The sequence below is a fragment of the Macaca thibetana genome, chromosome Y (assembly GCF_024542745.1).
Source record: "Macaca thibetana thibetana isolate TM-01 chromosome Y, ASM2454274v1, whole genome shotgun sequence".
Classification (NCBI taxonomy): domain Eukaryota; kingdom Metazoa; phylum Chordata; class Mammalia; order Primates; family Cercopithecidae; genus Macaca; species Macaca thibetana.
This window is the reverse complement of record NC_065599.1, coordinates 4,449,037-4,474,255: the sequence shown is the minus strand read 5'-3', so window position 1 is coordinate 4,474,255 and position 25,219 is coordinate 4,449,037. Positions and strand designations below refer to the sequence as shown.

Genomic DNA, 25,219 nt, shown 5'->3' with positions numbered 1-25,219 from the left:
GGAACCCTTGGCACCACTGGATAAGATTTAGCACAGAAGAAGAACCGCCCATGTCTTGGAGCCTTCCCGTGACAGCACAAACCGAACTGACTGGGGAGTTGCAGGAGAGTCACAGGAATAGGGCATAGGCAGACTACTGAACTGCAGTAAGGTCATGTCCTAGGTAAGCCCGTCTCATAAAGATGGAAGGGGAGCCTGATCACCTCCCAGGATGTGACAATTAATCCAACTCCAGAGAGTAAACAACTGGGGGGGCCCAATGACTTGGACGAAACTCATGCCCTAACCTACACAAGATGTGAAAGAGGCTCGCAAGTTGGTCAGGATAGGGAACTGAAAATGGTGAGAGGAGATCACCGCTTTAATAAAAGAATGAGAGAGAACAGAGGAGGTGCAAGCAAACAAAGTGGAGAGAAGAGCTCATCGCTTTAACTAAAGGGCAGTAACTGGGAAACGGGAAAAGGGAGAAAATGGGCCAATAGAGCGGCAAGTGCAGAAAAGTAGAAATTGCTGGCAGAGGGACAATAGTGGCTTGCCACCCCAACTAGTGTGTGTGAACCTACCCATACTGCTAGTATGGGTAGTGTATGGGTGTGTGTGAACTACCCAGGATACTAGTGAGGTTTTTTTCCTCTGATGAGGAGTCCTGGGGCAGGAGATGTGTGTGAAAGTGTGTGAAAGAGATGGTCTTGGGAGAGGCTAATGCATGGAGTGATGTGGGGAGACACAAGTCTCCTAGCGCAGACTGTCCTCTGAAGCAAGTGTGGGATGACAGGATTTGTTTCATAGCTTCACAGCAGTAGCTGACTATGACCTGGCCAAGCAGCTTCCGAACCTCCTGTAATAGGACCCAGTCTGGTGAATCTGAGAGTGAAAGTGCACCGAAAGGGAGGAAAAGGCAGGAAAAACGTTGAAGCCAACTCCATTAGAATGTATGTTAAAGAACTTTATGAAAGAGTTTGATGGTGATTATGGAATGAAGTTAACACCACAGAGGTTGAGAACCTTTTGTGAAATTGACTGGACCTCTTTAAATGTTAGGTGGCCAGCTGAAAGGACAATAGATAAGTAGATAATTGGCCATATGTTTAAGGTAGTAACCAGAACTGGAGTGTTAACAATCTAGGCACCCTGATTAGTTTCCATACATAGACTTCTGGCTGAGTGTGATTCAGAACCACCAAAAATGGCCACAGCCTGCTCTGAACATTATTGTAAGATTTTAGTGGTTCATGAAAACCAGGGCACCATAGAAAGAACCCACATAGCACAGGCCCAGGAAAAAGAGCAGTAAGGAAAACAGAAAAAAAACCTGTCCTAGAGGTGCTATCAGAGGAGCTAGAGACTCCACATACTTATGTTTCCTTTATTTATTTATTTATTTATTTATATTTTTACTTTTTATTTTATTTTTTTATTATTATACTTTAAGTTCTAGGGTACATGTGCATAACGTGCAAGTTTGTTACATATGTATACCTGTGCCATGTTGGTGTGCTGCACCCATCAACTCGTCAGCACCCATCAATTCATCGTTTATGTCAGGTATAACTCCTAATGCAATCCCTCCCCTCTCCCCCTCCCCATTATAGGCCCCGGTGTGTGATGTTCCCCTTCTCAAGTCCAAGTGATCTCATTGTTCAGTTCCCACCTATGAGTGAGAACATGCGGCGTTTGGTTCTCTGTTCTTGCAATAGTTTACTGAGAATGATGTTTTCAAGCTGCATCCATGTCCCTACAAAGGACACAAACTCATCCGTTTTTATGGCTGCATAGTATTCCATGGTGTATATGTGCCACATTTTCTTAATCCAGTCTGTCACTGATGGACATTTGGGTTGATTCCACGTCTTTGCTATTGTGAATAGTGCCACAATAAACATACGTGTGCATGTGTCTTTATACCAGCATGATTTATAATCCTTTGGGTATATACTCAGGAATGGGATGGCTGTGTCATATGGTACTTCTAGTTCTAGATCCTTGAGGAATCGCCATACTGTTTTCCATAATGGTTGAACTAGTTTACAATCCCACCAACAGTGTAAAAGTGTTCCTATTTCTCCACATCCTCTCCAACACCTGTTGTTTCCTGACTTTTTAATGATCGCCATTCTAACTGGTGTGAGATGGTATCTCATTGTGGTTTTGATTTGCATTTCTCTGATGGCCAATGATGATGAGCATTTTTTCATGTGTCTGTTGGCTGTATGGATGTCTTCTTTTGAGAACTGTATGTTCATATCCTTTGCCCACTTTTTGATGGGGTTGTTTGTTTTTTTCTTGTAAATTTGTTTGAGTTCTTTGTAGGTTCTGGATATTAGCCCTTTGTCAGATGAGTAGATTGCAAAAATTTTCTCCCATTCTGTAGGTTGCCTGTTCACTCTGATGGGAGTTTCTTTTGCAGTGCAGAAGCTCTTTAGTTTAATTAGATCCCATTTGTCAATTTTGGCTTTTTTTGCTGTTGCTTTTGGTGTTTTAGACATGAAGTCTTTGCCCATGCCTATGTCCTGAGTGGTATTACCTAGGTTTTCTTCTAGGGTTTTTATGTTATTAGGTCTAACATTTAAGTCTCTAATCCATCTTGAATTAATTTTTGTATAAGGAGTGAGGAAAGGATCCAGTTTCAGCTTTCTACTTATGGCTAGCCAATTTTCCCAGCACCATTTATTAAATAGGGAATCCTTTCCCCATTTCTTGTTTTTCTGAGGTTTGTCAAAGATCAGATGGCTGTAGATGTGTGGTATTATTTCTGAGGACTCTGTTCTGTTCCATTGGTCTATATCTGTATTTTGGTACCACTACCATGCTGTTTTGGTTACTGTAGCCTTGTAGTATAGTTTGAAGTCAGGTAGCGTGATGCCTCCAGCTTTGTTCTTTTGACTTAGGATTGTCGTGGCAATGTGGGCTCTTTTTTGGTTCCATATGAACTTTAAAGCAGTTCTTTCCAATTCTGTGAAGAAACTCATTGGTAGCTTGAAGGGGATGGCATTGAATCTATAAATAACCTTGGGCAGTATGGCCATTTTCACGATATTGATTCTTCCTATCCATGAGCATGGTATGTTCTTCCATTTGTTTGTGTCCTCTTTTATTTCACTGAGCAGTGGTTTGTAGTTCTCCTTGAAGAGGTCCTTTACATCCCTAGTAAGTTGGATTCCTGGGTATTTTATTCTCTTTGAAGCCATTGTGAATGGATGTTCATTCATGATTTGGCTCCCTGTTTGTCTGTTACTGGTGTATAAGAATGCTTGTGATTTTTGCACATTAATTTTGTATCCTGAGACTTCGCTGAAGTTTCTTATCAGCTTAAGGAGATTTGGGGCTGAGACAATGGAGTTTTCTAAATATACAATCATGTCATCTGCAAACAGGGATAATTTGACTTCTTCTTTTCCTAACTGAATACCCTTGATTTCTTTCTCTTGCCTGATTGCCCTGGCCAGAACTTCCAACACTATGTTGAACAGGAGTGGTGAGAGAGGGCATCCATGTCTTGTGCCAGTTTTCAAAGGGAATTTTTCCAGTTTTTGCCCATTCAGTATGATATTGGCTGTGGGTTTGTCATAAATAGCTCTTATCATTTTGAAATACCTTCCATCAATACCGAATTTATTGAGTGTTTTTAGCATGAAGGGCTGTTGAATTTGGCAAAAGCCTTTTCTGCATGTATTGAAATAATCATGTGGTTCTTGTCTTTGGTTCTGTTTATATGCTGGATTACTTTTATTGATTTGCGTATGTTGAACCAGCCTTGCATCCCAGGGATGAAGCCCATTTGATCATGGTGGATAAGCTTTTTGATGTGCTGCTGCATCCGGTTTGCCAGTATTTTATTGAGGATTTTTGCAACAATGTTCATCTGGCATATTGGTCTAAAATTCTCTTTTTTTGTTGTGTCTCTGCCAGACTTTGGTATCAGGATGATATTGGCCTCATAAAATGAGTTAGGGAGGATTCCCTCTTTTTCTATTGATTGGAATAGTTTCAGAAGGAATGGTACCAGTTCCTCCTTGTACCTCTGGTAGAATTCAGCTGTGAATCCATCTGGTCCTGGACTTTTTTTGGTTGGTAGGCTATTAATTATTGCCTCAGTTTCAGAGCCTGCTCTTGGTTTATTCAGGAATTCAACTGCTTCCTGGTTTAGTCTTGGGAGAGTGTAAGTGTCCAGGAAATTATCCATTTCTCCTAGATTTTCTAGTTTATTTGCATAGAGGTGTTTATAGTATTCTCTGATGATAGTTTGTATTTCTGTGGGGTCAGTGGTGATATCCCCTTTATCATTTTTTATTGCGTCTATTTGATTCTTCTCTCTTTTCTTCTTTATTAGTCTTGCTAGCGGTCTGTCAATTTTGTTGATCTTTTCGAAAAACAAACTCCTGGATTCTTTGATTTTTTGGAGTGTTTTTTGTGTCTCTATCTCCTTCAGTTCTGCTCTGATCTTAGTTATTTCTCTTCTTCTGCTAGCTTTTGTATGTGTTTCTTCTTCCTTTTCTCATTCTTTAAATTGTGATGTTAGAGTGTCAAGTTTAGGTCTTTCCAGCTTTCTCTTGTGGGCATTTAGTGCTATAAATTTCCCTCTACACACTGCTTTAAATGTGTCCCAGAGATTCTGGTGTGTTGTATCTTTGTTCTCTTTGGTTTCAAAGAGCATCTTTATTTCTGCCTTCATTTTGTGATGTACCCAGTAGTCACTCAGAGCAGTCCCTCAGAGTAGTTTGGCTGTTTGGATTGAGTTACTTAGTCCTGAGTTCTGGTTTGATTGCACTGTCATCTGAGAGACTGTTTGTTATAATTTCTGTTCTTGTACATTTGCTGAGGAGTGCTTTACTTCCAATTATGTGGACAATTTTGGAATAAGTGCAATGTGGTGCTGAGAAGAAGCTATATTCAGTTGATTTGGGTGGAGAGTTCTGTAGATGTCTATTAGGTCTGCTTGCTGCAGAGATGAGTTCAATTCCAGGATATCCTTGTTAACTTTCTGTCTCGTTGATCTGTTTAATGTTGACAGTGGGCTGTTAAAGTCTCCCATTATTATTGTATGGGACTCTAAGTCTCTTTGTAAGTCTCTAAGGACTTGCTTTATGAATCTGGGTGCTCTGTATTAGGTGCATATATATTTAGGATAGTCAGCTCTTCCTGTTTAATTGATCCTTTACCATTATGTAATAGTCTTCTTTGTCTCTTTTGATCTTTGGGGGTTCAAAGTCTGTTTTATCAGAGACTAGTATTGCAACCCATGCTTTTTTTTGTTCTCCATTTGCTTGGTAGATCTTCCTCCATCCCTTTATTTCGAGTCTATGTATGTCTCTGCATGTGAGATGGGTCTCCTGAATACAGCAAACTGATGGGTCTTGACTGTTTATCCAGTTTGCCAGTCTGTGTCTTTTAATTGGAGCATTTAGTCCATTTACATTTAAGGTTAATATTGTTATGTGTGAACTTGATCCTGCCATTATGATATTAACTGGTTATTTTGCTCGTTAGTTGATGCAGTTTCTTCCTAGCCTCGATGGTCTTTACATTTTGGCATGTTTTTGCAATGGCTGGTACCTGTTGTTCCTTGCCATGTTTAGTGCTTCCTTCAGGGTTTCTTGTAAGGCAGGCCTGGTGGTGACAAAATCTCTAAGCATTTGCTTATCTGTAAAGGATTTTATTTCTCCTTCACTAATGAAACTTAGTTTGGCTGGATATGAAATTCTGGGTTTAAAATTCTTTTCTTTAAGAATGTTGAATATTGGCCCCCACTCTCTTCTGGCTTGGAGAGTTTCTGCTGAGAGATCTGCTGTTAGTCTGATGGGCTTCCCTTTGTGGGTAACCCGACCTTTCTCTCTGGCTGCCCTTAAGATTTTTTTCCTTCATTCAACTTTGGTGAATCTGGCAATTATGTGTCTTGGAGTTGCTCTTCTCGAGGAGTATCTTTGTGGTGTTCTCTGTATTTCCTGGATTTGAATGTTGGCCTGCCCTACTAGGTTGGGGAAGTTCTCCTGGATGATATCCTGAAGAGTATTTTCCAACTTGGTTGCATTTCCCCCTCACTTTCAGGCTCCCCAATCAGATGTAGATTTGGTCTTTTTACATAATCTCATACTTCTTGCAGGCTTTGTTCATTTCTTTTTCTTCTTTTTTCTTTAGGTTTCTCTTCTTGCTTCATTTCATTCATTTGATCCTCAATCGCTCATACTTTTTCTTCCAGTTGATCGAGTCGGCTACTGAAGCTTGTGCATTTGTCACGTATTTCTCATGTCATGGTTTTCATCTCTGTCCGTTCGTTTATGGCCTTCTCTGCATTAATTATTCTGGTTATCAATTCTTCCACTCTTTTTTCAAGATTTTTAGTTTCTTTGTGCTAGGTACATAATTCGTCCTTTAGCTCTTAGAAGTTTGATAGACTGAAGACTTCTTCTCTCATCTCGTCAAAGTCATTCTCTGTCTAGCTTTGATCCGTTGCTGGCGATGAGCTGTATTCCTTTGCAGTGGGAGATGTGCTCTTATTTTTTGAATTTCCAGCTTTTCTGCCCTGCTTTTTTGTAACTGGCAAGGCTTAGGCAGGAAGCCGTTTCAGCAGCTGCCTCTGGAGCATCAGACTCAGAGGAGAGTACCCCCTAAACTTCACCACGTACGGAAAAGCCAGTGCCACTGCCCAATAAATCAAAGGAGGAACTCCATGATGATGCTGGCCATCTCCGGTCAGGATGCAGTCAAGTCATGTAGATGTTCCTCAGTGAAACTAGGGGACAGATCTATTTAGATGCACAAAATGAGATTCAAGGAGGAGAACAGCTTTATGTTTATTAGCCCTTCTCTACTACAGACATTTTCAACTGGAGATAGCTTATTCCTTCCTATATGGAGAAGCCCCAGGCTCTCACTGATTTAATGCAGTCCATGTTTCTAACCCACAACTCAACTTGGGCAGACTGCAAACAACTTCCATCACTGTTCAGTACAGAAGAATGCTGCAGATAAATACAAAGGGCTCATCAGTGGTTAGAAAGCAACATCCCAGTAGGCATGACAGATGTCAAACAGTAAGCACAACAGGCTTTACCAATGGAAACTGACCTAGGCTGGGACCCAAAGCAGGCACAAGGGCTGCTGAACTTGCTGAGATACCGAGAGGCTCTGATTTAGGGCATTAGGCTGGAGAGAAAAAGGCAACAAACATTGGAAAGGTTTCAGAGGTCCTTCAGAAAGCAGATGAAATCCCAGTAAGTTCTATGAGAGGCTTTGTGAGGTTTACCAGCTCTTTTGACCCACACCTTTTGACCCAGAAGCAGCAGGGAACCAGTGCATGGTTAAAGTGGCATTTGTGGGCCAGGCACAAGGTGATATCAGAAGAAAGCTTCAGAAGTTGAAAAGTTCAAGGCTATGAATATCACCCAGCTCACTCAAGTGGCTACCAAGGTGTTTATTAATCTAGAGGAAGAAGTCAAGAAAGAGGCAAAGTGCAAGCTAAGGAAAAAGCTGATTTGTTGGTTACTGCCCTGGTAGAAAAAGAGAGTGGATTTGTGAGAGGATGTATTCATGGAAGAGGACAAGCTAGGCCAGGACAAGAGGACCAGTCTAGGCTTGAGAAGGATCAATGTGAAAGATGCAAATAGAAATTGCATTGAAAGAATAAATGTCCAGAAGGAGAACAGGAAAGAGGCAGCAGCCAAGGACCTGAGACATGGCAAAGGCCAGCAGCTGCTAGCCATCGCATTTTGAAAACAGAAGCTGACCTGGTCAGCCAGGCCAGAATTGAAAATTGTGAAGTCTGAGACAGACAAGGATCCATCTCTCTGGGCCCCTGGGAGCCCTTAGTCTCTATGAAAATAGAGACTTTATAATAGATACTGATGCTGAGCACTCGGTGGTGACATGACCAGTAAGGCCACTATCTAAAAACATTGATACTATAGTCAGGGTTACTGGAGTGTCCAAATAAAAACAAAACAAAGCAAAACAAACAACAACAACAACAACAAACAGGCCTTACTGTCAGTCCAGGAGGTGTGTGTTATTGGAAGTCAAGGGGTCCAGCATAAATTTCTGTATGTGCCAAAGTGCCCAGTGCCCATTAGGGAAGAACATGCTTCAGAAACTCCAAGCTCGAATCTCTTTCAGGCCAGAAGGAAATATGACTCTAGACCTGAAGTGAACGAAAGCCATGGTATTAACCCTTACCTTGCAAAAAACTGAGGAGTGAAGGCTATACGTGAAAGGATGTTTTCTTTTTCTCAAGGTAGCTCCAGTAAGCCAACCAATTTTTGCATTCCAATGAGGTGAAACACAATATACTTGGAGTCGACTCCCACAAGGGTTCAAAAACTACCTTTAAAGAGGCATTAGCATCTGATCTCAAGGCTTTTGCCCCACCAAATGACAACTGTCTCCTGTTACAGTATATAAATGGTCTTTGTTTGCAGCCCCTACTAAGCAAGATTGTTATGAAGGCACTGAGGACTTCCTGTGTCTACTATGTAAAGCAAGTTATAAGGTGTCCCAGAAAAAGCCCAAGGTTTGAACAAGAAAGAGGAAGTTACATAGAAGAAGGCTGATGGAAGTTCTCAGATGAAAAGCTAGCCATCCAAGAAGCAACAGCTGCCCCGCCACCCACCTACCCCCATCTAAAACAGTTTCATCATGGAACGCACATAAGAAAAAATGTTTTAGAAACTCTTGTAAGGCAGCAATTTTATGTAATGTGCCTTACTATTATCATGCTACCTATTTGCAAACAGTGTGTGACTTGCGCTCAGAACAATCTGAGGAAAGGGCGAGTTCAGTCCCAAGAATTAAAGAGACAAGAGTGGTACCTTGTGAGAATTTGCTTGTTGACTTTACTGGACTGTTTACAGCAGGGTGCTATTGGTACATGCTAGTGTTTGCACTTTCTCAGGATAAGTCAAATAATTCCCCACTAGGACAGAAAAAGCCTAAGAAGTAACCACAGTATTGTGAAAAGACATTATTCTTAGATTTGGATTGCCTCTAACTTTAGGCTCGGACAACGGATCTGCTTTTGTGATAGAAGTATAGTAACTAACTCCGATGTTAAAAATTAGACAGCCTAGAGCCCACAAAGTTCTGGAACGGTTGAAAGATTAAACTGGACACTGAAACAACTGTTAAAGAAGTTTTGCTGGCCAGGCATGGTGGCTCATACCTGTAATCTCAGCACTTTGGGAGGCTGAGGCAGGTGGATCACAAGGTCAGGAGATCAAGATCATCCTTGCTAACATGGTGAAACCCCACCTGTACTAAAAATAAAAAAAAAATTAGCTGGGTGTGGCAGCATGTGCCTGTAGTCCCAGCTACTTGGGAGGCTGAGGCAGGAGGATGGTGTGAACTCAGGAGACAGACCTTGCAGTGAATTGAGATCATGCCACCGCACACCAGCCTGAGTAAGAGTGAGACTCTGTCTCAAAAAACAAAACCAAAAACAAACAACAACAACCACCGAAAAACAAAAGTAAGAAAAAAAAAAAAAATCAAAAAAACAAAAAACCAACCAAACAAAAAGTTTTGCCAAGAGACTCATGTATTGCCCAAGGTCCTTCTCCAGGTGAGGTGTATCCCTAGTAAATCAACTGGGTATTCACCCTATGACATAGTATACAGCCGACCACCCCCACTTCTATCTCATGTACAAAGAGATGAAAATAAATTGGAGAACTGACCCCAAGAAGACAAATGCAGGCATTAGGTAAGGGAATGCAAGAAGTATGAAAGTGAGTAAGAAAACAAATACCTGTTAGCCTTACAGATGCAATACTTATTATCCCTTTCAACCTGAGTACCGTGCATAGGCTAAACACTGGAATCCTACCACCTTCGGGCCCTTATGAGATGCTCCCCATATTGTGATCATGTCTACCCCTACCGCTGTTAAAGTTGCAGGTATTATACCTTGGATCCATCACAGCCAACTGAAACCTGCAAGTTCAGTCCAAGACCAGTGGATGAGTCAGCAAGATCTACATCATCCAACTTGACTGATCTTGTGGAGGAACCAAGGCACAGCAGGAAAAGACGACTGCCCTGCTCTGACCACACTAGAGGCTGGTTTGTCAACACATGGCTGAAGGTTGAGGAAACATCAAGCCCTGCTCTAGTCATACAACCGGAAGCTGACCAGTCTATGCACAGCCAAAGTCTGAGGAAGTCAGTGCTAGATAAGTAAATATAGATTGAATCTGCATATTTAGGTATACTATTGCTTATTCTGATTGTTTTGCTGTCATGCCATCTTTGCAATTGCTATCAAACTTGTTGCCCAGGAGGATGCCCATGCGTAATGTAAACTTAATCACACTAGTGACAATAATGCTAACACGTACAGAAGGAAACCAAGATAACTGTCATCATTGTATGATAGAAGCTTGGTCTGGTAAAAGTATAATGAAAACCCTGTTATTTCAAACAATATGAATGTACAAGAACTCCCCTGGGGACATGTATTTGTAATCAAGTCAGTTACTCTGTCTGTGACCCAAGTGTCTGGCTATTAAAAACTCCTATAATTGGAAGATACTACGTAGTGTGATGGGAAAGACTTTCAAACTCAAGTAGGAGATAAGACTTGTTTAAATCAGCAATATTTTAAAGAGTCTAAGAATAAGACAGTAGAGAAGTTTCATGGACAATTCCTCTGTATCAGATTTTAACTCTCTCTCTCTGTTTCCTGCGCTGAATCAGTCGTGGCATCAACTAGATGCTCCAAATGTTTGGAAAGCACCGGCAGGACTATACTGGAGCTGTGGGACAAAAGCCTATCAACTATTTCCTGAGAAGTGGATTGAAGCCTGTGTGTTAAGGATAATAAGATTGTCCTTCTTGCTCCTATTGAAACACGAGAAAGATTTAAGTTACCTGGTGTATAATGAAAAAAGACCAGAAGAAACATCTTTACTCAGATAAGTACTGTGGAAAAGATAAACACAAACACAAAAAAAGACATTAAGAGAGGTAGTTGAAAGGATTGGCCTCCTGAAAGAATTATCAAATATTATGGACCAGCTACATAAGTCCAAGATGGATCATGGAGGTGCCACACTCCTATTTACATGTTAAAATGACTCATAAGATTGCAAGCTGTACTGGAAATCATAGTCAGCTAGATAGCCCAAGCCTTGGATCTGTTAGTCATACATGCCACTCAAATGAGAGATACCATATACCAAAATAGACTAGCATTAGCCTACCTCCTAGCCTCAGAAGGAGGAGTTTAGGGCAAGCTTAATATGATCAACTTCTGCTTACAAATCAATGACAATGGAAGAGCTGTTATGGAAATTACTGCCAGAAGGAGGAAGTTAGTCTATGTCCCAGTCCAGATTTAGTCTGGGTAGAGCCCAAACTCGCTTTTTAGAGTATGGTTCTCAAGGTTTGGAGGCTTTAAAACCTTAATAATTGGTTTTATAGCTATAATCAGAGAGTGTCTAATACTGCCTTGTCTTTTACCTCTCCTCATCAGAAGTATTGAAGCAGTAGTGGACCAAACAACTACCACCAAAATGTTGGCACTACAAAAATACCAACTAGTCCCCCAGGAAGAATATGTGCCTACACAGGAAGAGATAAACAATTGTGGTGCTCTTTATTAATCCACATTTATGGTGAGCACTAAAGGCGGGGATAAAGAAGGAATTCATGACTTTTATAAGACGTAAAGCCAGAAAATTAACTTTCCCCTCATGGCTTAGTGTAGTGTAGCACCCATGTAGTCTAAGTTAGAGAAGAATACTAACTGCCTACTTTTCTTTCTGTGCTCAGCAAGCCTTATCTGTTCTCACTTGTTTCACATTCCTTGCAGGTCAGAGAGTTCTTGCTTACCTTCCCAGCACAGCTGCAATATCATAAGATTGATAAGTATATGCTACAAAAACATGTATTCCCAAGGATGTAAGACATGTAGTGTAACAAATGTAAAAGAATGATTAACTGCCTTTGTTCTCATTTCTGCGAGTACACTTCCTGCAGCATGTAACTCCCACCACAAACTGCTTGGTGACTGATCCCTTTTTTGGGGGCTCAGACTTTCTGGACCCTAGTCCGACGGAGCTGGTAATCGCCTTAATAATGAAGGGCTCTGCTGAACTCTGTTTGGTCTCTCCCATCTCTGATTGTCCCGCAAAAAAACGGCACCATTTTGCCTCTTAGTGTGCATGCATTAGTCCACTTGCCCAACTCCTGAGACTGTATCGGGAACCAGATCACCAGTTTCAGGTTTTTCTATCTGTTGGGAGACTGCCTTTCCCTGCTGCCAGCTGCAATCAACTATTATTTTAGAGAGACAGTTAACAACTGCCTGACCAACACCTTATAGTGGTCTGACATCCCTGGAGGTTGCGGGGGTTGAGGAATGTCCTCTCCTACCCTCCTGATGTCTGATTAGCTACTTAATATAACACTCTGACCTCTTAGGAGCTACTGTTCCTGGGAAAGTGATTTAACCTCAAGAACTCAATAACTGTTGTAAGTATACTATAAAATGAAATGTGAATAAATGACAGGCTTTCTTTCATAAAGTCTACCAGTTAGGTACCTTTTTCTTCTTATATTCGTTTGGGTATCAATTCTTTGATTCACAGGTATCCATCTTTGTTCATTTGGTGACTTTTGCAAGGAGTATGGCACCCTTACTGGTCAGCGAGAAGATCTTTAGCAGAGGGCTTCATTTCTCTTTTAAACATTTCTGTTAATTCATGCTTTGGAAATGTCCTATCACTTACTTTGACTTCAAGATTTCAGTGACATTCCTACCTCCCTGAAGGTGTTTGATAGCATCCATTTACTTTAAGTAACCAAAAGTTAATTTTGCCCTAAAGATTTCTATTTCTCCATCCACCGCACCACCCCAAAATCCCACAAGGATTTTGAGATGCAGAAATCCTGGGCACCAAAAGACAAGGCCAGACTTTTGCTGCTTGGGGAGTTGACATTTTCTTGTTTTCTCTTCTCACACACAAAATTGTACAGAAGGGAAAGTTCACTGTCAGCTTGCCCCTCATTCAAGGTCAAACAAAGATTGGCTAGATTTATCAGTTTATCTCTTTCTGAAGGACAGTAAAGGTGATAGACCTCACATGAAGGAACGTTTCTTTTTTTGGTAGCAAAGTCCAACTCTGGGAAAAGTCTAGGTCTCAAATAAGCACAAGAATGCCAAGGAGCCATTAAGAAACTTATACTATTTTACTTAAAGGAGAAAGTAATAGATCCCCTTGGTTTCATGGTGGGTAAATATGCTGAGTAAACAAGAAATTCCTGATTTAGATAAGGTTTCCTTAAATTTTGTGTGAAAAAGACTCACCAGAAGCAATGGTTAAAATGCAGATTCCAGGACCTCCAACCCAAACAACTCTATGGTAGTCTCTAGGGCAGGGCCCAGGAATCTACATTTTTCATAAGCTCCATGGGCATTCCTCAGGCAGATGTTTAGGGAATCACACGTTGAGAAGTGTCTAGAGAGAATTTTAGTACAACAGACTTACCACATTTCCAGATTTCCAGATGAGGTCTGAAAGAGAGAAAGCAGAACCAAATCAAATATACTTCACACAGCCTTGTGGACCCATGTCTTACTGTCAGGTTAGAGGTCATCAAGTGGAAACTCTGACATGGCCAGCTTACTTCCTCTCTCCATGTCAGGAAAGAGATGTCCTTTTTTTTTAATGGCTGTGGTCATTTCAGTCCATCCTTGTCACCTCTCTTTTCCCTGAAAGTATCCAAGATTTGATACTAAACTTGTGGGTTTGGTTCTTTGTATCATTAGTATAGCCAAAAACATTAATGTATGCTAGTAGTATTAAGGACTTGGCCTTGATCTCTGTCCTAAGACAATTATATCATAAAGGTGAATCTCAAAAAGAGAGGACAGTGTAGCCCAAAATAATGATTAATTAATGGTACCTAGAGGTGAAGAATAAACTTCCCTGCTCCAACTCTGAGCCCATGATTTTGCAGCCAACTTTGTATCAATTGCCTATGTGTCAGGTCCTCCCTCCATAAGGCCCATCGTGCTTTCCTTACACTAACCTAGGTGCAAAGTCCTATCATTTTGCCAGCTTCTGCAGAAAAATCATTAAAGCACAGAAATCATAGTCTCTCTCTCTCTTTTTTTTTTTAATTTTTATTTTTTTATTATAATTTTGAGGAGTTTTGCTCTGTTGCCCAGGCTGGAGTGCAGTGGCACAATCTTGGCTCAATGCAGCCTCTGCCTCCTGTGTTCAAGTGATTTTCCTGTCTCAACCTCCCAAGTAGCTGGGATTACATGCATGCACCACCACACCTGGCTAATCTTTTGTATTTCTAATAGAGATGGGGTCTCACCATGTTGGCCAGGCTGGTCTTGTACTCCTGACCTCAAGTCTTCCCCCAAATGGTACGATCAGGTGAGCCTCCCAAAGTGCTGGAGGAATGAGTCACCAATCCCAGCCTATCATAGTCTTTATAGACTGGAGATTTGAGGGGTTGTGGGAAGTGGCTAATATCACTTTCAGTTTTGCTGGTTCCACAGCTCTCTGTAGGGAAGACCTATGCTATCCTGTCCCTTCCAAACTTTCTTCTGACACATAACCCCTTCTACTGCAGCCTTGGAGAACTGTGGTCTTCGCCCCTTCCTTCTGTCCTGATCTTTCAGCTTCTTGCTAGACACTCCATCCCTAACCATGTGGATTCTGGGCAAGACGGACTTTTATCATCCTGCTTGGGTCTTTCTCCTCCCCATGCTGAGAAGTCAGACTGCATGGAACGCTTGCAGCTGCAAAGGAGACTGGGTTGTTGGACATTCCATTGGTTTCTGGCTAATGACTACCCTGAGCTGTACCCATCTGAACCCAAGCCCAGGTTATCTGGAAATGCAAGGCATGACCTAGGGAAGATGTAGAGGGAGAGAGAAGTTTCCCAAGACAAGAAATAGATGTTCAGCTGTTCCACATCCCTGGGCAACCACTTACAATTTAGCAGGGTCTCAGAGGCTTTGGGTTCATCCTCTGCCTCCATGCCAGTCTGAGGAAGGTGGCTGAGTTTTGCCCCATTACCCACCCCCAGAGCACCTCCTTTGAGAGGCCTGTCCCTTAGGATCAGCAGCTTCAGCTTGACTATACTCATTTTTGTGGCCTGAACAATGTGCCTTGAGCTGTACTCCAGAGAATACAGAAAAAGAATGGTGCCTGGCCAAGTGTGTCTTTACAGTGGAATTTGGAATTCACTTCTGTGTGGTTGTCTACTTTCAACTCTATAACACTAGACTTGGGTTCTGTGCAGCAGACTGCCAGACAGAAGGAGGACATCCTGGGCTATCCCATGATGTTGGCTCCTTGCAGTGACAGCCAGCAGCAACAGGGGAGTAGTCAGACTTCTCAGGATGGGTAATAGCCCAAGAAGATTGTCAAGTGGGTGACATTTTTCTGGGACAACCTGTACCTCCCTTTAAGATATCTTCTTTCTGTGATCCCATGTCCCTTGACTGCAATGGTCCCCCACTGTAATGACCCATCATAGCTCCGCTCACCTCACCTCCATCTGCAAGCACAGACATGGGCCATTGTCAGAAAATAAAAGTATCTTAGTTAAAGGGAAATAGAGGGGCTGTTTCACCAAACTTTTCATTTCACAGATGAGAAAACTGAGGCTTATGTTCACTAGCCCAGAGATTGCAAACTCAGAAGCCTTTTTGAGGAGTTTTGCTCTGTTTTCCAGGCTGGAGTGCTGTGGTACAATATTGGCTCACTGCAGCCTCTGCCTCCTGGGTTCAAGTGATTCTCATGTCTTAGCCTCCCAAGTAGCTGGGATTACATGCATGTGCCACTACACCTGGCTAATCTCTTGTATTTTTAATAGAGATAGGGTCCCTCCTTGTTGGCCAGGCTGGTCTTGTACTCCTGATCTCAAGTCAAGGTGGCCAGGCGCGGTGGTTTAAGCCTGCAATCCCAGCACTTTGGGAGGCCGAGGTGGTGGATCATGCGATCAGGAGATCTAGACCATCCTTGCTAACATAGTGAAGCCCCATCTCCACTTAAAAAAAAAAAAAATTAGCCAGGCATCGTGGTGGGTGCCTGAAGTCCCAGCTACTCAGGAGGCTGAGGCAGGAGAATGGTATGAACCCGGGAGGAGGAACTTGCAGTGAGCTGAGACTGCGCCACTGTATTCCAGCCTGCGTGACACAGCAAGACTCCATCTCAAAAAAAAAAAAAAAAAAAAAAAGAAGCATCCAGGGTTCAGGCAGTGTTCAATGGTCTGAGGACTGAAGAAGAAGGTAATCAAATCAGGATAAAGATCTAGATGCAACAGTGGAACAGGGTCACTCCACCCTCCAGCACCATTTGGTCACTAGGATATATATATATGGAGACACATATACCTATGTAGCACACAGACACACATACCTATGTAGCAAACCTGCATGTTCTGCACATGTATTCCAGAACTTAAAGTAAAATAAATAAGTAGATAATAATAACAATAGTCTCTCCAATCTCAAACCTTCCTTCCAGTTGCAACTCCTTCTGACGTGAAATCTGCTCTTTGGATATGGCAGTGTGTCCTAAGCACTGTTTAACATTATGAGGATGTTTGCTGCAGTAGTAGTTCTTTCTAGGGGTATGGGATGTTACTTTATTTATTTAATCACTGATTAAATAATACCATATAATCTACATAATACCAATACACTAAGTTATTACCACATATAAACAGCTTGCCTCACTGTCTGGCTTAAAAAAGGAATCATCAGAATCACCATGATGACTTTACACCTAGGGTGATAGTTTGTAAGCTCAGTCCAAAGAGACCAGATTCATGTTTGAAAATTAAAGTTCTCTAACAAGTCCCAAACTGTTCAGCTAGTTCATAGTCAATAGACATTCCAGAACCTATGACAAATGCTAAAATGATATAGTCCTTCCCCTCTCCATCTCCCTCCTCTCTCTCAGGATGAGAACAGGACAAACTCTGCTGCAGCTAAAGCTTATCAAAGGCCTTTACGTTTTCAACAAAGTATGAACAGAGGGTAAGACATCATTTGCTTCATTCAGAGACCCTCAAGAAGGCACTGCAAACTACTCTCCTTTAGGCACAGTTTTAACAGGTCTACATCTAAGGTTCCTTTTTCAGGACACCAAGGATAGGTATTTTTCCACTGTCCTGAATAGAGTGACCATATTTTCCATGGCACTTGAACACGTTTCTGTTTTAACTGGAGTCTAATATAGAAGAGATAAGTACAATTTTTAGCCTCCATGTGACCCATAGTTAACCTGGACCACACAAAGACTACTCACCAGTCATCAGGGAGTCAAACACTCATTTCTGTGGACCAAATCAATGACGTTTCTTTGCACCTACGAAAGGGAATTGGGTTCCCACGTGCACTTAGGAAAAAATTAATGGGCACCAGATATCGGGAAAACCCCCATCAATAATTCAAAGTAGGTTCTTTTCTATTTCCCTAAGTGTAGGCCAGTCTGAGAAATAAAGGGAAACAGTACAAAAGAGAGAACTTTTAATCCTGGGTGTCCGGAGGAGACAGCAGGTGTCAGCAGGTTTCGTGATGCCCCCTGAGCCATAAAACCAGCAAGTTTTTATTAACAATTTTCAAAGGGGAGAGAGTTTATGAATAGGGTGTGGATCACAGAGATCACATGCTTTAAGGGCAATAGAAGATCACAAGGCAGAAGCTCAGGGCAAGATCACAAGGTCAGGGCAAAACTAGAATCACTAGTGAACTTCCATGTCCTGCTATGCACGTATTGTCATTGATAAACATCTTACCAGGGTTCAAGAGCAGAGAACAGGTCTCACTAGAATTCGCCAGGTTGGAATTTCCTAATACTAGCAAGCCTAGGGGTGCTGCAGGAGACTAGGGTGTGTTTCACATCCTTATCTACATCTGTATAAGGCAGACACTTCTAGGGTGGTTATTTTAGAGGTCCCATCCTGGGAATGCATTATTTTCCCAGGGGTGTCAATTATTAATATTTCTTACTGGGGAAAGATTTCAGCAATATTTCTCTTACCCATTTTTAGTAATAACAGAAATATGGCTCTGTCCTGCCCGGCCCACAGGCAGCCAAACTTTAAGGTTATCTCCCTTGTTCCCTGAAAATCGCTGTTATCCTGTTCTTAAGGTGCCCAGATTTCATATTCTTCAATCACACATGCTCTACAAACAATTTGTGCAGTTAAGGCAATTATCACAGGGTTCTGAGTCAATATACATCCTCAGTTTATGAAGATGATGGGATTAAGAGATTAAAGACAGCCATAGGAAATCACAAGAGTATTGATTGGAGAAGTGATAAATGATCATGAAATCTTCACAATTTATGTTCTTCTGCCATGGCTTCAGCTGGTCCCTCCGTTCACAGTCCCTGACTTCCTGCAACACACCACATGTAAATAGCCTGCCTGATTGTCTGGCTTAAAAAAGAATCATCAGAATCCCCATGATGACTTTAACCCTAGGGTGATAGTTTACAAGATCAGTCCAAAGAGACCAGATTCATATTTGAAAATTAAAGTTCTCTAACAAGTCCCAAACTGTTCAGCTAGTTCACAATCAGTGGACATTCCAGAACCTAGGACAAATACTAAAATGATATAGTCCTTCCCCTCTCCGTCTCCCTTCTCTCTTTCAGGATGAGAACAGGGCCAACTCTGCTGCAGATAAGCTTATCAAAGGCTTTTACCTTTTCAGCAAAATGTGACCAGAGGTTAGGACATCATTTGCTTCATTCAGAGACCCTCAAGAAGGCACTGCCAATTACTCTCCTTTAGGCACAGGTCATGGTTAGCATTGTTTAATGCAGTATTTTAATAAGATCCTGGAAAACCTGAGCTGCTATCTTTAAAGTCAAAACTTGCCCAGATGCAGCAATGCTGAAGCTGTTCATAGGGTATGAAAGGTGAGCACCTAATTAGATTATCCAAAATTCTCCAAAACTCCCCCAAATTCTCCAACCTAAGCCATATGGCTATAGTGGAAGCTGCCTTGTTCCCACAATAAGATCACACCCCATTCTTCCAGCTGAACACCTGACCCATATTGGGCCAATCAGCATAGTCCTCAGTAATTTTGTTATTGAGACTGATAAATCAGTCTATCAGTGACTTCAGAGATAATGTGAGGCTGGGCATGGTGGTTAATGCCTTTAATCCCAGCACTTTGGGAGACCAAGACAGGAGGATCACTTGAGGCCAGGAGTTTGAGATCAGCCTGGGCAACAGAGGAAGACCCCATGTGTACAAAAAACAAAATCAAAACAAAAATTAACAAGTCTCATAGCCTGGCCTCAAAATAAGTAAACAGATACGAAAATTAAAAAGAGGAATGTGAGAATGTTGAACTCTCAGCTGCCTTGTTTTCTGTTTCTAATCCTAACCCTAACCCTAAAGCAGAGAAATCCTGTCTGGAAAGACAATTAGAGACAATTGTGGGGATGGAAACAGATATACAAATAGGTGCAGAGGCAAAGCTGGGACAGAGCACCCTGATAGTATTTGATCTGCTGGCTACAGTTTGTTCTGCCCAGGCCTTGCTAGATCCCTGTCCCCAGAGTATGTGAGACAATCTGAAAAGTTTTTGTTTAATTCAGTGCCCCTCAAATTTTCCTGTGCTCACAAATCATGTGGGAACTGTGTTAAAGTTCAGATTCTGGTTTGGTACGTCTGTGTGGGGCCTGAGCATGGCTATATTTCAATAAAACTTTATTTAGAAAAATAGGTGGCTGCCTAGATTTGGCCAGCACCCATAGTTTGTCACCCTCTGAACACAGTGTTTGACCCAGCTGTAGGAGATAAATCACAGATTCTTTAAAAATGAACAGAGAAATATTACCAAAGAAATAGTGGATGAACTTGGAAAATATTAAAATAAAGTGTTTTTCTGTTATAAATAACAGAGCAGCAAAAAATAACAAAAAAGATGGAATCAGTGTATAGCATGTGTTCCCATTATGAGTAGATGCCAGTCCTTTTTAGAAAAAAGTAGAAATAAGCAAATTATTTTTAAAAATCAAGTAATAAAACACTGACAGTGTAGCCCATGGTCTTCTTTCTTTAGGGGACATAAAATACCAGGGGCCTTCACAGTTAACAGAGGTTGAGCAAATAAGCTTCCCTAATGAGACCACAGCTGCAATAACATCATGAACACGGAAGGGAGGGGTCCTCAGAAGCACAGAGTAACTCTCAGCATCTTAGCCACACCAAAGGGATTAACGTATGCCAAGAGAAACAGTTTAAACACTATAGTTTTTATCTTACTGTGGTGAAGACAGTCTCAAAAGGCAAAGCACATGCTCTCGCTAGCATACAAATCTCTTGTGTTTGGGTTGTAAGGACACTTAGACACAAACTCCAGTAGAGGACAAAAGCAATAACCTCTGGTTATTTATATAAACTCTGATCCCTGGCATTCAATTTAGCCAGACTTCAAATCACAAATAGTAGAAGTCAAGCCAAAGAAAGGGACTTCCCAAAGCAAGCCTTGAGGTCAGGATGTTTAACATACAAGCCCAGCGTGCCTCCTAACTGTTACAATCTATGCCTGGGACTGTTGGACCATTCATGCCTCTTCATGTGTCAGTGTTGGCATATCCAAGGCTGGTTCTAGATAAAAGAAATGGTCTGAGGCACCTCCCCCTCCTCACACTCATGGACAGTTCCAAGCTCTCTAGTCCTATGTCTACTTTGCATTCTGTTGTTCTACTGGCCATGCTGCTGATCCCAGCTATTATCGTTCAGTAAGCCTTCACCATGCACAAGAGACAGGCAGCTGCAAGGATCTGAGTACCCAGGTGGAAGCCACCGTTGAAGCCTACTGACTTTTATCCTGGAGATAAAGTCCTGTTCCCTCACCATTCCACCTGTGGGTCACATGTAAAGGAGTATAAGTGTTTAAGAATCTCCAGTCAACTCTTTGAGAATATCCTTGACCACTCTGGTGGCCCTGGCACAAAGCTCTAGGTAGTGCTTAGGTTTGTCTGATGGTGGAGCCACCACTGTCTCCTTAGTGTTCTTTCTCATCCTATGCCCCTGATTATAATATCACCTTACAGACTGGTTTGGCCCATGCCTCACCCCCAGCTTATTAGGTATTCAGGACCCTCCACTTAACCTATCTGCCACCTCCTCACCCAATCTCTCTATCCAGATGACTCCAGCTTTGTAGATGGGATCCAGATGGATACATGATATGTGTTGCTTTAACATGGCTCTTTTCCCTACACTGCTATTCAATATGGCTTAGTAGAATTGTCTTCCAGACTAAGTTATAGGCTTCTTTTAGCAAACAGCCGTGGTCTACACTCCCTTATTTTCCTCTTAGCACTTACCATGAAGTTGGATGCTTTACTTTGTGCATTCCACTATGGAGGAGAAAAAAGCGGGAGTTAGGGTGTAGAAAAAAGGATATTTCAAGAATTGGGAGAAAAATCAACTAGATAAAAATGTAGACATCATTAGGCAGTAATAACTCTGTGACCAAACATACGTACTCACTGCCAGAAATCATAGTAATGTCAACAACCATAAGTGCTAAGGCCCTACTAATTTACTAGCACGTACTATTACTGTGATAATAGTAATAACAACATAGCTATTGTAATGTTGTTACAATATTAGCATTAATATTAACACTATCATAATGTTACAATATTCACATTAATATTAATATTAATTATATTAGTATTAATGTTAAATGTAATGAATTAAAAATATTAATATTAATTATATTAGTATTAATGTTAAATGTAATGAATTAAAAATATTAATATTAATTATATTAGTATTAATGTTAAATGTAATGAATTTAAAATATTAATATTAATGTTAATATTGTAACATTGCAATAGTTATTGTAACCACATTATTTCTTCTTATAATCACAATAGGCCAATGATGTAGGTGCTACCATTATCTCCATTTTATATTATCCCATTTTATATTTGAAGGGTGAGATTTCCACAGGCAGAGTAATTTTCCTAAAACTTCGAAAACAATGAACCCACATCATATATCCAGGTTCATTTGGTTCCAAGACTTTCACATTTAACTTCCACATTTGATTGCCTACCAGTACTTGTGAGTAAAGAAAATAAAACAGTAACTGTCCAAATGGGAATGGGTAAAAATAAGGGCCACCTTGTTTTAGATCCTGCCAAAATTAGGTGGATTGGTTTGGATGAGTTCAGGTACAAGTAGCAGAGTAAGCAACTCCCAGGGGCTTAAGAAATAAAGTCATCTGATATGCCTAGTTGAGGACAGCCACTTCCATGGCTGGTAGAAAGGCTTAGAATCCCATCATCCAGGCTCTTTTTAATCTTCCACTCACCATTCCTGTTGGCTTTTGATCCTAGTTTCTATCTCTTTACAGAACCAAGATATTCACCACAACACCAAACATTACATCCTGGCTCCGTAATCACAAACAGGATGAAGAGACCAGCAGAAGCAAATTCTCCTTGTTAATAACATATTGCTCTTTCCTGAGAAAGCAAGATCCTTCTCAGAAGCCCCCCAGCAGACCTCCTCATCTGTGTCATCGGCTGGAGTCCTAGAAGCAAGGGTGGCTGGGACAATGGCTAGGGAATTATGTCAGCAAAGGTGGGAAAGCCTGGGCACAGTGCCACCCTCACAAAGCCTCACAGAACCATCCTCACAGAGCCTCACGAAGGTTCTTTGAGCCAGGAAGTGGCAGGGTGGTGAATGGATGGCCAGTGACAGTGCCTGCATTTTGAGATGCCTCCTCTCTCAGGCAGGATGGGGCTTAGCTTCTTTTTTTATTGTTATGGGAAGAAAATCGCAGGACACTGAGACAGAGTGGTATAAAATCCTGTGCTTGCAATCCCTGGGTATTATCCATTCAGCTCCTGCCCTCTGCCCAAGTAGGAACCTTCAATGCTCTAAAACCAGGTCTGAGTACTCAGTTTGGGATATAAAGAGAGTGCCTGCCATCTGGAACTCAGCCATTGCTATCATAATTCATCAAACACTCTGGGAAGCAATGGTGTTTTGGTTTCTTTCATTGCACAGCTTCCAACAAAATTTGTGGCCCAGTTGTGAAAACCCGTAGAACTCTTTTACTTTGTTCTTGTCTCTGAGAGTGTGGTTTCTACTTGCTTTCTAACATAAAAGGAAAGCAAGCATGGCGTGCAAAAGTGAAGGGGGTGGGCTTCCCATGGGATATATGATGATTTTCTTCCTCTGTTGTGAATACGTGATATAGGAAGTTGCGTGAGAATCTTGCTTAAAACAAGCAAGTGTGACAACCTTTTAACCGCATCTGCTTCCCGTTAGTGGGAAAAGTCATTACGTAGTAGTGTCAAGGTGCCTCTGGATTTTCTCAAGGTTTTAATATAAGGCAGATGCTTAAGACAAAATTCTCCACCGTTTTGGTTCTAATCCTCCCCTTTTTAGTCCATTCAGAAACTACAGAAGTTAAGAGCTTCTGGCCAATACTTATGAGGGCTGGGCTTGGTAAAGTGAAAACTTTTCTGTGCTGTGGTGAATTTCACTGGCTGTGCTTTAGGTAGTTTGCAAAGCCCAAAGTTTAAGTTTCTGGATGATATGTTTGCGATTAACAAATCAGATTATAATACCCATTCCGACTAAATTCTAGTCCTTAGGATTACTTTGCAGATTTAAAAACAAAAAATATTTATTAAATATCTATTATTTACCAAGGTCACACTTGTAGGGCCTTGTCCCATGTGTTTTCTGAAACATTGGCTTGGATGACTTGATGAGTCACTCATGAATCAGAAAATTGCAAAATACAATCTTTACTGAATTGTATGTCAGCATAGACTCAGATATAGTTGAATATGTACTCTCTTGTTTCTGGGAAGGGAGAGATATTTCAAAAACAATTCCAGGAAGACAATCAAATGCTCCTTTGATGCATTTGCCAAGTGGAACACAAAATAGACCTATATTGGTAAATAACAAGCTTTTTCAAACATTGCCATGGGGATATACACAGCATATAGTGATCCTTAAAATATGTACTTGTGAAGAAATAATCCACCTATGTTCTGGTAATTTCCAAGTGTTTATCCAGCCTTGACTCCACCTGTGAACCTCAGATTCACACATTCAAGAACCTTCAATCTATACTAGAGCCCAAGATACCAACCTAAAGTACATTCCTTCTGTAATCTCTTCTTCAACTCCCCATCACCTTCAGAGTAATAGCATGCTTCCCCAGCAAAGCCTGACTACAAGTTCTTCCCTGATCCTGCCTCCACCTTCTCCACTCACTTGCCACTATTTGCCCCATCTCTGAACACCAGAGTTTCTGTAGGTTCCAACACAACAGTCTTTTCCTTGTCTCTGCTCTTACCATGCCATTCCCTCTGCACAGAATGCCCTTCCCTCCTTTTACCAGCTTCTTCTTACCTCCCATACATGACTCAGTTTATGCATCATGTCTCTGGAGGGTCTTCCTCAAACCCCCAGCCTAAGTTAATTACCCGTCTTCTGGAACACGACATATGTAGCTCTGTCTTAACGTGGATAACATTGTGTTAAATTATCAAAAGATGTTTTCTCCACTAGACTTGAAACAAATTTTGATTATCTTTTTGCCCGGAGTCCCTAGCATAGTACCTGACTCTTGAAAGGCATGCAATGTATCCTTGTTGAGCTTCAACTAAAGTGATTGCAACATCTTTCTTTTGTGTCTACAAACATGCAGAATGAAAGTTGAAAAGAAAAATGACAGAGCTAAAACTTAGACAGTTAAGAGGTCTTATATGAGGTCAAATTTAAGAGGACTTTGTCCTGTACACATTTTGGATGACTTTAGATGTTCCACATGTGGCTGTAACAATTCCAGACCTCACATCCTCCTGCTACACAGTTCCAGTTATCTTTTGCTGCATAACAAACTACCCCTGAACTTAGTGGCTTAAAACAGCAACTATGATGACTCATGATCTTATGGGTTAGGAGTCTAGGCATGGTTCAACTAGGCAAGTCCTCTGCTTCATGGTGTCACTTCGTGGTGTCAGCTCATGGCTATTCTTTTCTGGAGCGTACAAAAAAGCTTCTCACTTGGCAGGTGCAGCTGGCGGGCAGGACTCAGCTGGGCCCTCCCCAGTCCATATAATCTCAAGACTTATCTCTGTCGTCTTTGCAGCAGCTATCTTACACAGTGGTTGAAAATCTCCAGAAACCAACAGGGAATCTGCCAGTCTTCTTAAAGGGCAGATCTGGGACTGACACAGCATCT

The 25,219-nt window shown here is 41.4% G+C and overlaps 1 pseudogene; it reads left to right on the top strand.

The window, feature by feature from the left end:
* The window catches only part of LOC126947218 (polypeptide N-acetylgalactosaminyltransferase 15-like), a 72,917-nt pseudogene extending 54,155 nt beyond the window's left edge, over positions 1 to 18,762 (top strand).
* Positions 18,763 to 25,219: the final 6,457 nt, after the last annotated feature.